At 41.7% G+C, this 14,804-nt stretch overlaps 1 long non-coding RNA gene across 1 annotated transcript; it reads left to right on the top strand.

The window, feature by feature from the left end:
- Positions 1–879: 879 nt before the first annotated feature.
- On the top strand, positions 880–10,125 carry LOC144586509 (uncharacterized). The gene is made up of 2 exons (XR_013541368.1): positions 880–969; positions 2,422–10,125. It is a non-coding gene; the product is annotated as an uncharacterized LOC144586509 (long non-coding RNA).
- Positions 10,126–14,804: the final 4,679 nt, after the last annotated feature.

The following is a 14,804-nucleotide window of genomic DNA, read 5'->3' on the forward strand; positions in this document are numbered from 1 at the left end:
TACTAGCTGTGCTGGCCAGGATTTCTAGGAGTTGTATTCCAAGAGCATTTGGGGACCCATAGTTGGGAACCACTGGTTTAGAGCCTTAAAGAGCATACATGTGGGGCTGGTTTCTTTGTGCTGTGGATCTTCTGCCTCAGGCAATAACGGTATCTTTACCTTTATAAAAATGCAAAAACTTCATTTTTCCCAGAAACAGCAGCTTCGGCACAGTGTCGGTGAAGGGAACTGAGGAGGTATATATTTTGTAGCATCCCACTGAGGCTGTGTTTTTATTATTTGATTTTTTTAAAAAAATGACTAGATATTGTTCATTGTGTTTGCAAGACTGGTGTAAAGAACACAACACCGAGAAAGTGGTGCCTCTGCACTCATCCCATGCTGAAAAAAACAGGCTGGAAAACTGGAAAACAGATATTACCAAAATTCCATATACGTCCTTCATGCTCTTCTTGTGGGGAAATTTACCCTGAACATTCCTATTACTTGGGGTAAGACTGTTAAGAGTTTTTCTGTGGTGAAGCCAAGGAGGAAACACTTCCTGGGCTTCCCCGTGTGCCTCCCAGGGCATCGCATGCACAAGTCCTTCCGCCTGAGTACTGGCACCCGGGGGTCACTAGTGAGAAAGGAGGGGCTAGATCAGTATGCGACACCAACATGTCCTTACCCATGGAAGACCAGGAAGCACACACATCTTGTGAGTATATATGTGTGTATCAGAGAGAAAAACAAGATTACATATTTTAGTATTGCAACGTTTATTATTCATTGGCATGTACATTATTACTTGCAAGTTTTCTTCTGCTGTTTCTTACAGGCATATAGAAGCTGTGTTTGGACCTGATAATTCAGAAATGATTGAAGCCTAATACCAGTCCCCTTATCTCTGCTCCAGGAGGCTTTTCTTCTGATCTGAGCCCTGCACTGAGGCAGGAGCTGCTGGGATTTTATAGCAGACAGTGGCAAAGGGTAAGCTTTCTGGGATCAGTTCAGCGTTTAATAATATTTAATAAACTGTTAATGAAAATGATGTTAAAGGAGTTTTTAAAAAGACACACCAGAGGTTCACATAAAAAGCCAAACAGAAACACACAGTAGGACTGAATGAAATGTTGGGTTGTTAAAAGCCTTCCTAGAACCAGAGGGGTCTCTGCCTGCTGTCAGAAGGACACGAGGGAGACCCAGCTGGTCTCCTCAGGGAGGGCGTTCCACAACCTGGGAGCAGCCACCAGAAAGGCCCTTGCTTCCCTCAGAAGATCCGATTTGAACTGTACAGGAGATGATGTAGAGATTTAATGCCTAAATCAGAGTAGAAGGCAACTTGTGGCCCTCCAGACGATGTTGGACTGGATCATCGCTCACCATGCGCTCGGCTGACAAGGTAACGACGTTGATGACATTTCGGCGCCAGGTCAAAACCTTCCTGTTCCAGAAGGCTTTTAATTGAAATAACAACTGTGGGTCCTGATGATGGTAATTTTAATTGTATTTTAATTGTATTTTAATTGTATTTTAATCATTTTATTGTATTGAATTTTAATTATTGTAAGCCGCCCAGAGACCTCTGGGTAGAGTGGGCGGCATATAAATTAAATAAATAAATAAATAAATAAAATAAGGGCTGGTGGGAGTGGCAGGTCAATCATGTCGCGAGCACCAGACAGTTTTCACTCTTGCCTTCGATGATATTCTGATAATGAGATGTCCCTTTCTACCCAAATACAGAAGTCTCACTGAATCCAGCCTGGTTTGAAAATTTCATTTACAACAAAGCAACAACAATAAAAGATGGAGCACGAGAAATGCAATCTGTGTGCATGAGTACAGCAGTCCCTGAGCTATTAAGGCGAGATTTTGGCAGCTGCTCTGACAGGCTTGTGGGCTCTAGTAAATTTCAGGTACAATAAGAAACAATCAGTTTCAATAATTTCTCACCTCCCGAGTCCTCAGAGGTTTGAGGTACTAAATCTCATCTCTCTGTTCCCTTTTTTAATGCTTTACCTGTTAGCCTTTGCATTCTCTCTGGAGCCCATTGCTTTCTCTGACGGCTCCACTGATAAGTCCACAGCCTTGGAGGCCCGGAATGAGCAGCCAGCCAGTGAGTGGCTTGAGCAGAGTGATTCCCCAGCGCCAGCTTATATTGATTTTATAGGAAGTGTGCCAAAACTAAAAGCTATTCTCTCACACACATGCTCCTGAGAGGATGGGGAAATGTTGCTGTAAAATTGAATGAAAAGGGAGTTGTTTACTTCCACGTGCTGCAGTACTTTTGATTTGAGATGCTGTTTAGAACATAGTTTTCATATACCTTTCTCCCATCCACCCTTATCCCTTCTGGATCTCTATCTGAGGATGAGAATCTTTGGGTGTTGTATTAAACTGTGCATTTTTTCTTTCTTTTTCTCTCTCTCTTTCTGGCAGCATCCAGTGAGGAAACAATGGCTGACAGATTGATGTTCTACAGCAAAGAGTATTTCCCATTGTGTTCCAGGAAATTAAACTGGGGCTCTTTGGGAATTTATCAGGGGTTCTCAGCGAGAAGATCAGTTATGGCTCGATAGGCTTTCTTGCCCTAAAAGAACATTTTCTGCACCCGCCCGCCTCTGCAATCTGCTGAACCTACCCAGGCAGACGTGTGGGGTGAGAAGGGGGCGGAGGTGGTGGGAGGGACTGCGTCACTGATGGCAGCAGATGGATGATCGTGTGTTTCGAATGTTCCTTGCATTTAAAATCTCCAAGCAAAGAGAAAACCAGCACAGCTGGCCAAAAAGTGGGATATAATCTCCCCCCCCCCCCCCATCAGTGTTCTATGTATAGCAGAGATTGTTCTGGTTGGATGTGGAGAAGCTTTCCATAAAGTGGCCCAACTACACTTGGCAAGCCAGTAGCCGTCCAGTAGCAACTGCTTCTGATTGTGGAAATGGACACAAAGGGGGACCCAGGCCGATGGACATGTTTGTTTGTACTGTCAAGTAGCATTTGACTTACAGTGATCCTAACAGGGGTTTCAAGGCATGTGAAATATTTAAGGAGTTCTTTTGCTGGTTCTACCTCCCACCCCATGAGTTCCCGTAGCCAGGAGGAAATTTGGAACCAGGTCTCCAGAGTCCCAGTATGCCCTTGCATCCACTGGACCACACTGACTCTCTAAATCAGTGGTCCCCAACCTTGGGCCTCCAGATGTTCTTGGACTTCAGCTCCCAGAAATCCTGGCCAGCAGAGGTGGTGGTGAAGGCTTCTGGGAGTTGTAGTCCAAGAATATCTGGAGGCCCAAAGTTGGGGACCACTGCTCTAAATGGACAGAGGACCTAGTTAATGCTGGCTAACCATGTAATCTAATAATTACAGAGTCAGAGGGAACAAAGCCCACCTCTTGGCATCAAGGAGGCTGCTAAATGCAGCTAAAGCAGCTATTGCTGTTCCGGCTAGGACTTGTGTCCTACAAAACTACACAGCACACATGGCATGTGAAGGGTTTTTTGCTGGCCCTACAGAACAGGGCTGGGTCCCAGGCAGGCTGCTCCAGGTTTCCTCAAACAACCGCATTCTCCCAACCAAAGCCCAGTTCTGCCAACCAGATGGAGGTGCAGAATTGTGGCCTCAGTGTCTGAGAAATTGTTTTACATGGATTAGTAAATAAGTATCAGTAAGCAACTGCAATGAATTCATTTTCCTTGTAACCACAAATCCATTCTTGGAGGCTGTCCCCAGTGTTTCAACAGTTTAAATTAAATAATAAATAATCATGTGTCATCAAGTCATTTCCGATTTATGGCAATCCTTTTCAGGATTTTCAAGTTGGTGAATATTCACAAGTGTTTTACCCTTCCCTTCTACAGGGGACACCCTGCGACTCTGCAGCTTGCTCAAGGCCACACAGGCTGGCTCTTGAAATTCAAACTGTTAGAGTGGCCACATTCTCTAACATTTTGTAATTTGGGGGAAATCCCACTCCAGAAAAGATATCTTTAATGCATGAGATTTATCTTTCCAGAGTTATAAAAATGGCGTTCCAGCCTTTAAATGTTTGATATTCTTAATGTGTTCTCCTTATCTAAATTTAAGCTACCTTGGGCTTTTGTCTGTACAGAATTTATTATAAGAGCAATCTACGTCAAACAGCAAAAAATTATTGGAACAAACACATTTTGTTAATTTTGTTATTGTCACTCAAGATACATTATAATGATTGGGTAACAGTAGAATTTATTAGATACTAGTGCTCTTGCCCCTTCAGGGATTGCTGCCTTGTCGTGGCGAAAGGGTTTGAGTAATTCAGAGAAGCTATGGGCTATGCCGTGCAGGGACACCCAAGACGGACAGCTCATAGTGGAGAGTTCTGACTAAACGTGATCCACCTGGAACAGGAACTGGCAAGCCACTCCAGTATCTTGGCCAAGAAAACCCCATGGACAGAAACAAAAGGCTAAAAGATATGATGCTAGCATTTAAAATCACAGCAGAAGATTTTCTCCTTATGAAGGTTTGGACCAGAAGCTCCAGCATAGTAAGGCATACAGGAAGACTCCAGGAATAAGTGTAGAGAATATTTACTTGCTGTACATATTTACATAGTGCTCACAGGAACATAAACATAGGCATTCAGCAGTCAAACGGACAGAATGTAAGCATGACAGTCAAAATAGAACTGTGAAGGGCACATTAACCAGCCTCTTAATTTATACTACCTCCAACCACTCAAATTAGTGGTTCACCTCATGGTAGTTAATTCCACATGGCTGTGTCCTTCTTGTCACATAGGCAGTGACTCAGTAACTCCACTTGCACTAACCAATTGTTAATTACATTTCTTCTTCTTAAAGACCTAACAGTCCCCTCCTTAATTAACAATTGCGTTAGCATACTTTTATTTTATTACATTCATTTCTTTAACACCAAGTGCTTCTACTGCTTCTTTATGATTTTGGAATGTAAGAGGCTTCGTGAAAACATCAGCTTGGTTTTGTGATGATGGACAATATTACAATTTTATTTGTTTTGCTTTTACAGTCTCTCTGACATAGCAAAATCTGATGTCAATATGCTTTGACCTGCCTTTTACTTTCTCCAATGTAGCTATCTTAATACAGACTGTATTGTCCTCCATTACAGCTATAGGCCCATTGTGACGATCACCCCACATCACTCATGTCATTCATAGTCATAAGCTAATTTGCATGAGCCTATGAGAGGACTGGAGAGGTGGAGTCAGCAGATATATGAAGGCTTGGCAGGTGGAGGAGGAGTCAGATAGAGATAAGGATGAGATCCAGATAGAGATTGGGATGAGATCCAGATAGAGATAAGGGCTGGTTAGTCAGAGAGAGAGAGGGAACAGATACTGAGTGATAAGGCTGGTTAAGAAAATAGGTAGAGAAGGTGGTAAGGATATTGCAAGAAAAAAGTATGTACTGAGAGAACTGTTAATGATTTGCTTGTGTACAATGTTTATCTGAAGAACTTCTGTTATTATTAAATCTGCCTCACTTCAATAAATAAGTTCTGTTTGTATTCACAAGACAAGTGTTCTGACAAATGTCATTTAAATTGTGGATTGAGGTAATCCACTGGTGCCAGCGAGAGGAGAACATGACGTGAGCCTTTGTGAGGGCAAAACACACAGGTGTCACAAGGGTGAATGCCACAATTGATGTCCAGCGGCAGGATACGAAACAATTCAGTAAAGCCAGAGCTTGAAATTGAATTTTTTTTGAGTTGTGGGTATCTTTTTAGTCAGAGGTCTGTGGTGAAGAAGTAGGTGACCTGCTAGAGCTTTTGTGGAAAAGCTTAGTGGCAAGGTTTCTGATCCCAGATCTGGGGGGACTACAGATAGGGAATGACTCTAAGGGAAAATTCCTGTTTATTTACCTTGAGAGACCCAGTGGCTAGCTTAAAACCCAAGGCTCTGAGAGAAGGGAGCGCTAGTGGATAAAAAGTAGAAGCCAGGGTCAGAGCAGATCTGAGGTGATAGGAAAATAAAAAGCAGAGGCTTGAAAATAGAATTTGTTTTGTGTCTGGAGGCAAGAAGGTTGTCTCAGACCAAGAAACATTGTGGCTGGTGTGGTGCCAGAAAAAGTTCAGCCATCTTTAGCTGCTGATTGAGAGCTACATAGTACCCCAGAAAAATACTGGAAAAAGAAAACAGCAGCAAAAAAGTGTTTTAAAAAGAGGCCTGACTAACTCAGCAATAGAAACCAGCTCTTATCCAGGAATTACATACATATGCCACCCAAAAGAACTAAAAAGCCAGTAATGGAGATAATTGATCCTCAAGAGGCACAAAGTTTACCTCAGGAAGTTGAGGAAAATGGAGACCCTCTAGTTCCAGTGGAACAGGAGGAGACTGATGAGGGTGCCTCAGAGAGACAAAGGGATCTAGGCTCCCAGGATTTTGAAAAATGGAGGTTACATCAGGAATTCAAGCTTAAAGAATTGGAGATCAAATAAAGAACCAGGGAATTAGAAATTGGAGAAAAAGCCAGAGCTGAGGAGCTAGCTATGAAAAACCAATTAGAATTGGAAAAAGCTAGAGCTGAAGAGAAAGCTCAGGAACTACAAAGTTGAGCAATAGGCCAGACAAATGGCATATGAGCAAGAAAAAAAAACAAAACAAAAGGAAATAGATTTTGAAATGGAGAAAGAAAGGGCCAGAGAAAAGGAGAGCTGAAGCCAGACAAATAGAATTAAGACAAAGAGAAATGGAATTTAAAATACAGATGAAACAATTAGAATTAGCTTCTCAAAAATAACAACAATAACAACTCTAGTGAGGGAAATCTCTCAAAGATTGATCTAAAGAAATTTCCCCAATATAGGAAAGGAGATTGCCCTGAATCTTTCCTGATATCATTTGAGAGGGCATGCTGGAACTTTGAAATTAAGGATGATGAAGGGATGATAGCTTTGAGATCACAAATAAGTGGAGATTTAGCTGATTTGTATTCTGAGATGCCTCTGGAGCAGGCTAGAGATTTTGAGGCCTATAGAAAATTGGTTTGAGTACATCATTGTTCTTTACTTTTTGGAGTTCCCATTTTGTTGGCTTTTAAAATACTTTAAAAAAGAGAGGAGGGACCTTGAAATTGCCTTTTAACAGCTAGTACCTGAGCAGTAAATTAAGAAGATAAGCAGTTTGCCTAGTCCCAGCCTCCCCTACAACAGGTTCTATATAAATTATACTCACCATTCACAAATATGCATCTCAACGTGCCCCAGCAACATGATCTTTTTTACCTATGTATCTGAAGTTAAGACATGGAAAGGAAGCTGTAGTTTACCTGCCATTGATGATTCCAAAGACACTCATTCTTTTTCTTTTTACTTGTTTTCAGAATCATATATTTTTTACCACCTGAGGTAGCACTGTTTCTAGGTATGGAATTGGTGTCTTCATCTCATGAAGGTATCAGACTTCAGAAGGCTGTGAAGTTCTGGCAACTTTTAATACATGGCTGGTAACCTGCCTTTAGGCTAGTGTGTCATAATTTGTGCAAGTCAGCTTAGTATAATGAAGACATTCTCCAGGCTCTTGCTCTTCATATTTTCCCTTCCAGGTACTTGCCATCCCCAAATGTGTAGTTCTTGTAAGAGTCCATGTTCTGATCACTAACATACTGTATGTGGCTCCTATGCTCTTGCTACCATTTTGTTCTGAAAGCAGGTCAACATTTGTCTGCCATAATTGGCTCTATGGCAATTTAATAGGACTGTGATCCTAAACATAGCCCCATAAGTTCTATTCATTATGGGAAATCTAGACTGCTTGTCATGGACTGGGACTATGGTGAATATCTCTCATTGAGATAGTGAAGGAACAGGCAGAAGAACAAGATTTATAAACGTGTTTTGAATGAACACCACCTAATAAAATGTAACCTCTCAGTGGCACTCCCTCCCTGCAGGGAGCATGGACCTATTTCAATGGTCCGCCCTTGAAGGTTACTGGATCCATTGCGATTCCAGGATACCATGAGAGGGATTCCAGCTGATCTGTCTGGTGCCCCTGTTGAAGCTCTGGTGGACAGCTGGCTTGCCGCCGCCACTAGGGCTGTAAACATGATCACTCCTAAATGCCCTCTCCAGCGCAGAGCTTGGCCAGGGGACTGGTATGATCAGGAACTACGAGCTATGAAGCAAAATAGGAGATGGCTAGAGTGCAAAATACTGTGAAAATCTGTGCCATTCTGTGCATTCATGAAGGGGGAAGGAAGACCTTGTTCTCCTCATTGAGATAGTAAACCTGAGTCTTGAGCTGTGCTCCTTTACTCTGCAGAAGGATGCTGGCATGACTGAATGATTCTTACTGTCTGAAAATTGCCTCTTCCCTTAGAAAAGTAACCATTGGAGAAAAGGAACCTGTTTGCTTAGCCTTGTCCATGACATGTTTCTTTTCAACTTGTGGAACTTGGTTTTTCTTTTTTTTTTCTACAGAGGAGCATTCAAGCATGTGGCCAGCCACAAGCCATCTGAAGCAGCTGAGCCCTAGACACCCTCCAGGCTTAGCACCTCAGCGAGAACTAAGTTTTAATAACAAAACAAAACAAAAAGTTTGGTTTGCTCTTTGAGAGTACTTCATGGCATGGGAGAATTTTCTCCATGAGTCCCATGTCAGCTAGCGGTCTTCTCATCATGTTCCCTCAATACAGTAAGTGGAGATCAGACGTGAAATGTTTAGAGTCTCAGATCTCAGGCGAATTCCTGAGGAACTCTCAAAGGTGCTGTCTCTTCAGGATTTTTGGTAAAGGGATAATCTACACATTTCATGAAATTCTGTTGTTCTGCCTAACATTGACTTTTTTCTAGAACAAAGCTGGAGCGTGGAAAAATGTGGGGACTTTACCTTTCCGTAGACCCTGTAAGAAGGAGACCCAGCAGTAATTCACCTTAAACAAGGATAAATTATTGCCATGTATTCTATGAATAATTTTTTTTTTAAAAAAAGACATTCTTTACATTAATTGGATCCATCAAGATTTATTTTCTCTTGGAGCATCTTGTTATTATATTCCTGCTTAAAACATTTCAACACATTCCTGAGTAGAGCTTTTCATGTCAGAAATAAATGGGAAGATCTTCTAACACTTGACACAACCGAATGACTTCTGGACATGCTTGGGTAGCTGACATATGCTCCTGCTTGAAGAGATGAGAATGCTGCTGTGTCTTCGTTTTGTGCTTGTCCAGCTTAATTGGCCCACCTCCACAGAACAACCTGCCCCCCTTCGCCAACTAACTTGTGATTCATGGTGTCATTGGCTCAGCTACTTACATAGTCGGCCTCTACGTAAGCCACTAGTTTGCGAATGTCTGTAGCTTTCAGTCTTCGCTTTAGAAGTGCATTGCCTTCTACTTATAAATATTGGCTACCCTCTTCCTGCTCTCCAGTCTCTCTTGCTCATGGAATCAGTTTCTCAACACAGGACTCCAGCTTTAGCTATGACTAATATGTTAGTCGTCAGGTACTGCAACCTTCCTACAGCAGCTCTGCAAGTGTTGGCTCTGACATGGCTGAAGCCCCTGCATATGTATCTTTGTGATTAAGTACTCTGCCATTACATTAGTCCTCTGAGTTTGACTGAGAAGAGAAATTTCCATCTTCCTCTCTTTAATTTTAGATTCCAAGGAAATGTCTCCTAGGCTTTTCATTTCAATTTTTCATTTAAACCAACGCAAGAGCTTCTCCGAATCAGCTTCATATACATAGCCGGGGTGGTAGGATGTGGGTGGTGTTGCAGATCTTACAGCCTCCGTCTATAGATCTTCAGCTGTAAGATCGAATCCACATGACAGAGTGAGCGCCCGTCGCTTTGACCCAGCTCCCGCCAACCTAGTGGTTCGAAAGCATGCAAATGCGAGTAGATAAATAGGGACCACCTCGGCGGGAACGTAACAGCATTCCGTGTCTAAGTCGCACTGGCCATGTGACCACGGAAGATTGTCTTCGGACAAAACGCTGGCTCTATGGCTTGGAAATGGGGATGAGCACCGCCCCCTAGAGTCGAACACGACTGTACAAAAATAGTCAAGGGGAACCTTTGCCTTTAACCCAGGGGTGGGCAGTTAATTTCTATAGGGGGCCACATGAAAAATCTGAACTGTGTTCGGGGGTGGGTAGTAATAGGCCCCCATTGGGTGAGGCCCTGTCGTGAACGAACTACAAGGCTGACATAGTTAACTCCCTAAACTTCTTAGGCAGTTAACTATGTGAGTGTTGTAATTAGTTCACCGCAGGAGGGCTAAGAAATAAAAACCCTTGATACTGAGCTAACTCACCTGTCCTCCATTCCCTCATGGCCTTCCTCTCGGATAATCTTCTATCCTGTGCAGGCAACGTGATGCGTCATCACATTGCTTGCACAAGGATGGCTTCCGGCCTTTTGAGCCACAGGCTCCACAGCCTGTGGCTCAAGAGTAACAGTCAAAACTCACGAGATCCCAGTGTCGGATCGCGTGAGTTTTGCTTACTGCTGCGGCTCACTCAGTGGCGACAGGTGGGCTGGACAGGAGTGATAACTGGCGGGCCGGACAGGAGCGGCTCTCAGGCCCTATGTGGCCCGCGGGCTGCACTTTGCCCAGGTCTGGTCTAGTCAGTGTAGTGTGGTGGACAGAATGTCAGACCAGGACTCAGGAGAGCTGAAATCCCCACTCAGCCAGGGAAATTCATGGGAGGTGGCAATAGTAAAACCACTCCTAAAGTAGCTCACAGACCATGGAAACCCTACGGGGGGTGCCATAAGTCAGAATCATCTTGATGGCACCTGACACACACAATCAGCTCATCACCCTATGTCAGCATACAGGTCCATTTGACACTTCTGTATCATGTATACTGATATATGTCACCTGGCTTTGCATGAAGCTTGTCTGATGAGCAACAAGTTCAGCCTCTCATTCCATGTTCTTGGTGCCTGCTTCTCACATCCTTGCATCCTTCTATACAGTTCTACAGTATTCTGTTTCCATCTTTTATTTTATCCTGGTCAGATAATATACAGTATTCCTTGATAATCTTTCTGCATCACATCTCTAGGGTTAACATTCTCTTCAATTGCTTGGAATTTAGGGCAGAGATATATTGTTTTCTCTCTGTTGTTGTCTTCTTCCGTGTCTTTGCAGTGAATATGCTAATAGCTCTCCTTGTCTCTTCATTCCAGTTGCTGGAAAGGTGCATTTAGCGTTCTGTCTCTGTTTCTGCCTCCTTTTCCTTTTTCTCCTCATCTGTCATTGTTAATATCAAGAGTTTCATTGGCCATTCACCTAGGTTTTTCTGTTATTTTCATTATGGAAATTCTGTTTTTGTTTCCTTCCCTAATAAGACCCCTGGTTTCAATCTACAGTTCTTTTGGCTCTCAGTCAATTAAGTTTAGTAATGCAAATCTGTTCTATATATGGACCTTAAATTAATCAGATATGTTATTTAAATTATGTTTTGGCACTGTGACATTTCCTGGTGTTCTTCAGCTTTAATTTTTGATCTTAATGATTTATGGAGGAGATATCTGGCTTATTTATATGGAAGAGATATTTACGGTGAGTACCACAAGCTGCTCCCGGTCTTGTTTTGACAGAGAGAATACAGCTTCCCCATCCACTAGAATAAGTTATGTACTCCATTTGATTTACATATTCGCCAACTGGTGATGTATGTTTAGGAATTTGCTCATTCATAGAGCTTCTAATGTAGATTTCTGTGGCTAATGTGTGCTATAAATGTGTTACAGACAGTTTGTAGAAAGTAGAACAAATATGAATGTTGACAGTTGGAAAGAAATCCAGTTAGCTAAGAATGTGAAAGTCGCTAATGCACAGGGTCACTGTAAATCAGAAATAACTTGATGGTGCATAGCAGTAACAAGAACTGAAGTTAAAAATTATGGGGAGTCAAATGAACTCTACAGTATAGTCATTGTCGTGAGTATCTATCTATCTATAACTTAAAATAATTATTAATTCTGGGTAGAATCCAACCAAGTCTAAGCATTTTGAATCCCACCAAATTAAGGGGATCTTCTGAAATCAATAGAATTTAAAAATGCTTGTGATTGCAGGATTGTACCTTTTGTTTTCAACAAGAAGCTGAAACATTTATAATTTAAATGCCTTTTAACTCATGAGTCATCTTCAACCTTGCCCAACCACATTGTGCAATTTCTTATGTAATGCAGGGTGTATATATAAAAATCTGTTATAAAAGTGTATATAGAATTTTTAAAAAATAATTTCTTTTATATATTACTGGGAACAAGACTGAATAATAAATGGAGACAATTAATTGGATAGTTTATAAGCCCCTTCCAATTCCATTATTCTATGATTTCATCACAGAATGATCTCAATCTGACATTTTCAAACTCATTTAAATGTTCTGCTATCTCATTGTAGAAGATGTTTTTAGTAGTCTGTTCTATTGTCAGACAATGTAACATCTGCATTGCAAATAAATATCCAGAAGCGGAAATAACAAAACGGTCTCCTGTGTGAAACAGACAAATACATTCAGCAGTGTTCAAAAATTCTGCCCATAAATGCATGAGACCAGCTTTGGAAATAGACTAAGGATAACAAATTGCTTTCTTATTTGAATTCTCTTGTTTGAGCCTATGAGTTTTTCTGTTTTGGATGGAAATATTCTTTTCCTCTCATTTTTTTTTATGGTGGGAGAAGGCCATTTTGTGTCAAATTTTGAAAATACAACATTATATGTTGCTTTGTTTTTCTTTTCCTTTCAGTTTGCCTTTTCCCCCCTCGGGGAATACTACATGAAAATGTATGTGTGGTGACAGTAAATTTCAGTGTTCAACTATCCTGGAGACCACTGTTCAAAACACTGTTTCTAATGAGGCAAACACAGATTGGCTACCCATTGTATGATGAGTAGGGGGTGCTGATAAGTATTGAACCTCTCCCAGAAAAAATTCAATTAGGAAGCTATAAATTGCAGAGTGTATTGGCCAATTTGTCTGTATTCAATGATCAACTACCTATGTAGTTGACCATAGGTAGTTGAGCAAAAATCAGCTACCTATTGTTTTAACTTATCTTTCATGTTCAGGTCCAAACTGAACATGGCAGCATCTCCAGAAAAGTCCAATGTAGAAGAGCATAGGACCATAATCAAGTTCCTGTTTCTCCAAGGGAAAGATGCAAAGCAGATCCATGATGAAATGTCACAAACTATGGGTGACAGTGGCCCTTCATATGCAACAGTTAAACGTTGGGTTGTCAATTTTAAAACTGGCCATTTCGATGTTGAAAGTGAGAAGCCCAGTGGAAGGCCTGTTTCTGTTTCTGTGCCTGCAAATGTGAAAGCAATCCATGACATGATCATGGAGGACTGCCGAATATCAGCCAAAAGTATTGCTATATATCTGAGAATATCATGTGAGAGAGTTGGTGCCATTATCCACAACGACTTGGAAATGAGAAAGCTGGCAGCAAAGTGGATCCCCAAACTTTTGACAACCGAACAAAAGAGGAAACGTGTGGAGTCATCGGTGGCTGTTTTGGAACATTTTGTAAGAAATGAGTCAGATTTCCTGGACAAGCTGGTAACTGGTGATGAGACATGGATCTACTGTTATGATCCTGAGACAAAGGAACAGCCTAAGGAATGACGGTACAGTGGTTCCCCCAGGCCAAAGAAGTTCTGAGTGCAAAGGTTGCTGCAGAAGCAAATGGCAACAGTTTTTTGGGATAAGAAGGGAGTTCTGCTGGTGGACTACCTCCAACAAGGTTCAGTCATCAATGCAAAATATTACTGTGCTTTATTGACAAAGTTGAGGCAAAACATCAAGGAAAAACATCGAGGAAAGCTCTCCAAAGGTGTGATACTATTGCATGACGCCTCGTCACACACTGCAGGTGAAACAATGGAAAAACTGACCTCCTTAGGCTTTCAAGTGATGCCCCATCCACCCTATTCTCCAGACCTGGCTCCTTCTGACTATTATCTGTTCCCCAAACTCAAAAAACACCTAAAGGGACAACGATTTGGGAGTGTTCTAGAGGCAACTAATGCTGCAAATGAATGGTTACACCAGCAGTCGGGAGAATATTGTTTGCAGGGACTTAAGAAGCGGCAGGACAGATGTCGCAAGTGCATTGACTTCCTGGGGGAATATGTAGAATAGTGTGGCAGTTACAGTTTCCTAGCTCAATTTTTTTCTGGGAAAGGCTCAATACTTATCAGCATCCCCTCGTAGCAGTGGTTCCCAACCCTGAGTCCCCAGATGTTATTGAACTGCAACTCCCAGAAGCCCTTGCCAGCACAGCTAGCAGTGAAGGCTTTTTGTAGACTGTTGGGCACAACTGCACGGCATATTGTATCTGCCTGTCAAATACACCTGTAGGAGATGAGGGTTTGCAAACACACTTGGAGCATTTACATGTTGTTTGAGAGGTGTGTATAAAATACTGTACATAAAAATGCAGGCTATATAGAGTTGTAGTAAAACAAAAGTCATTTTATGACAGAACAAGTAATAATATTACAATAACAAATAAATTGATATATTTCTTTGTGGGTATGTATTGAAGTAATTCTACAAATATTGAAAATTTGGGTGAGAATGTATTTGCATGTGTATGTATGTGTTGACTGGCATGACATCCCCACTTCCTGTCAATCAAAATACACATTCAATCAGAATCAGACCATAGACATGTATTTTTATTATTTATTTAACAGCTTTAATACCTCACCCTTTAAGGTGCCTGCCATCAAATAGTGGCATAGTACCCACAAACACTGGTCAAAAACCTGTTGCTTAAATTATGCTAGTGTAAAGGAGATGATGTCATTGGCA

This window comes from Pogona vitticeps, chromosome 2, assembly GCF_051106095.1.
Source record: "Pogona vitticeps strain Pit_001003342236 chromosome 2, PviZW2.1, whole genome shotgun sequence".
In the NCBI taxonomy this organism is placed as follows: Eukaryota; Metazoa; Chordata; class Lepidosauria; order Squamata; family Agamidae; genus Pogona; species Pogona vitticeps.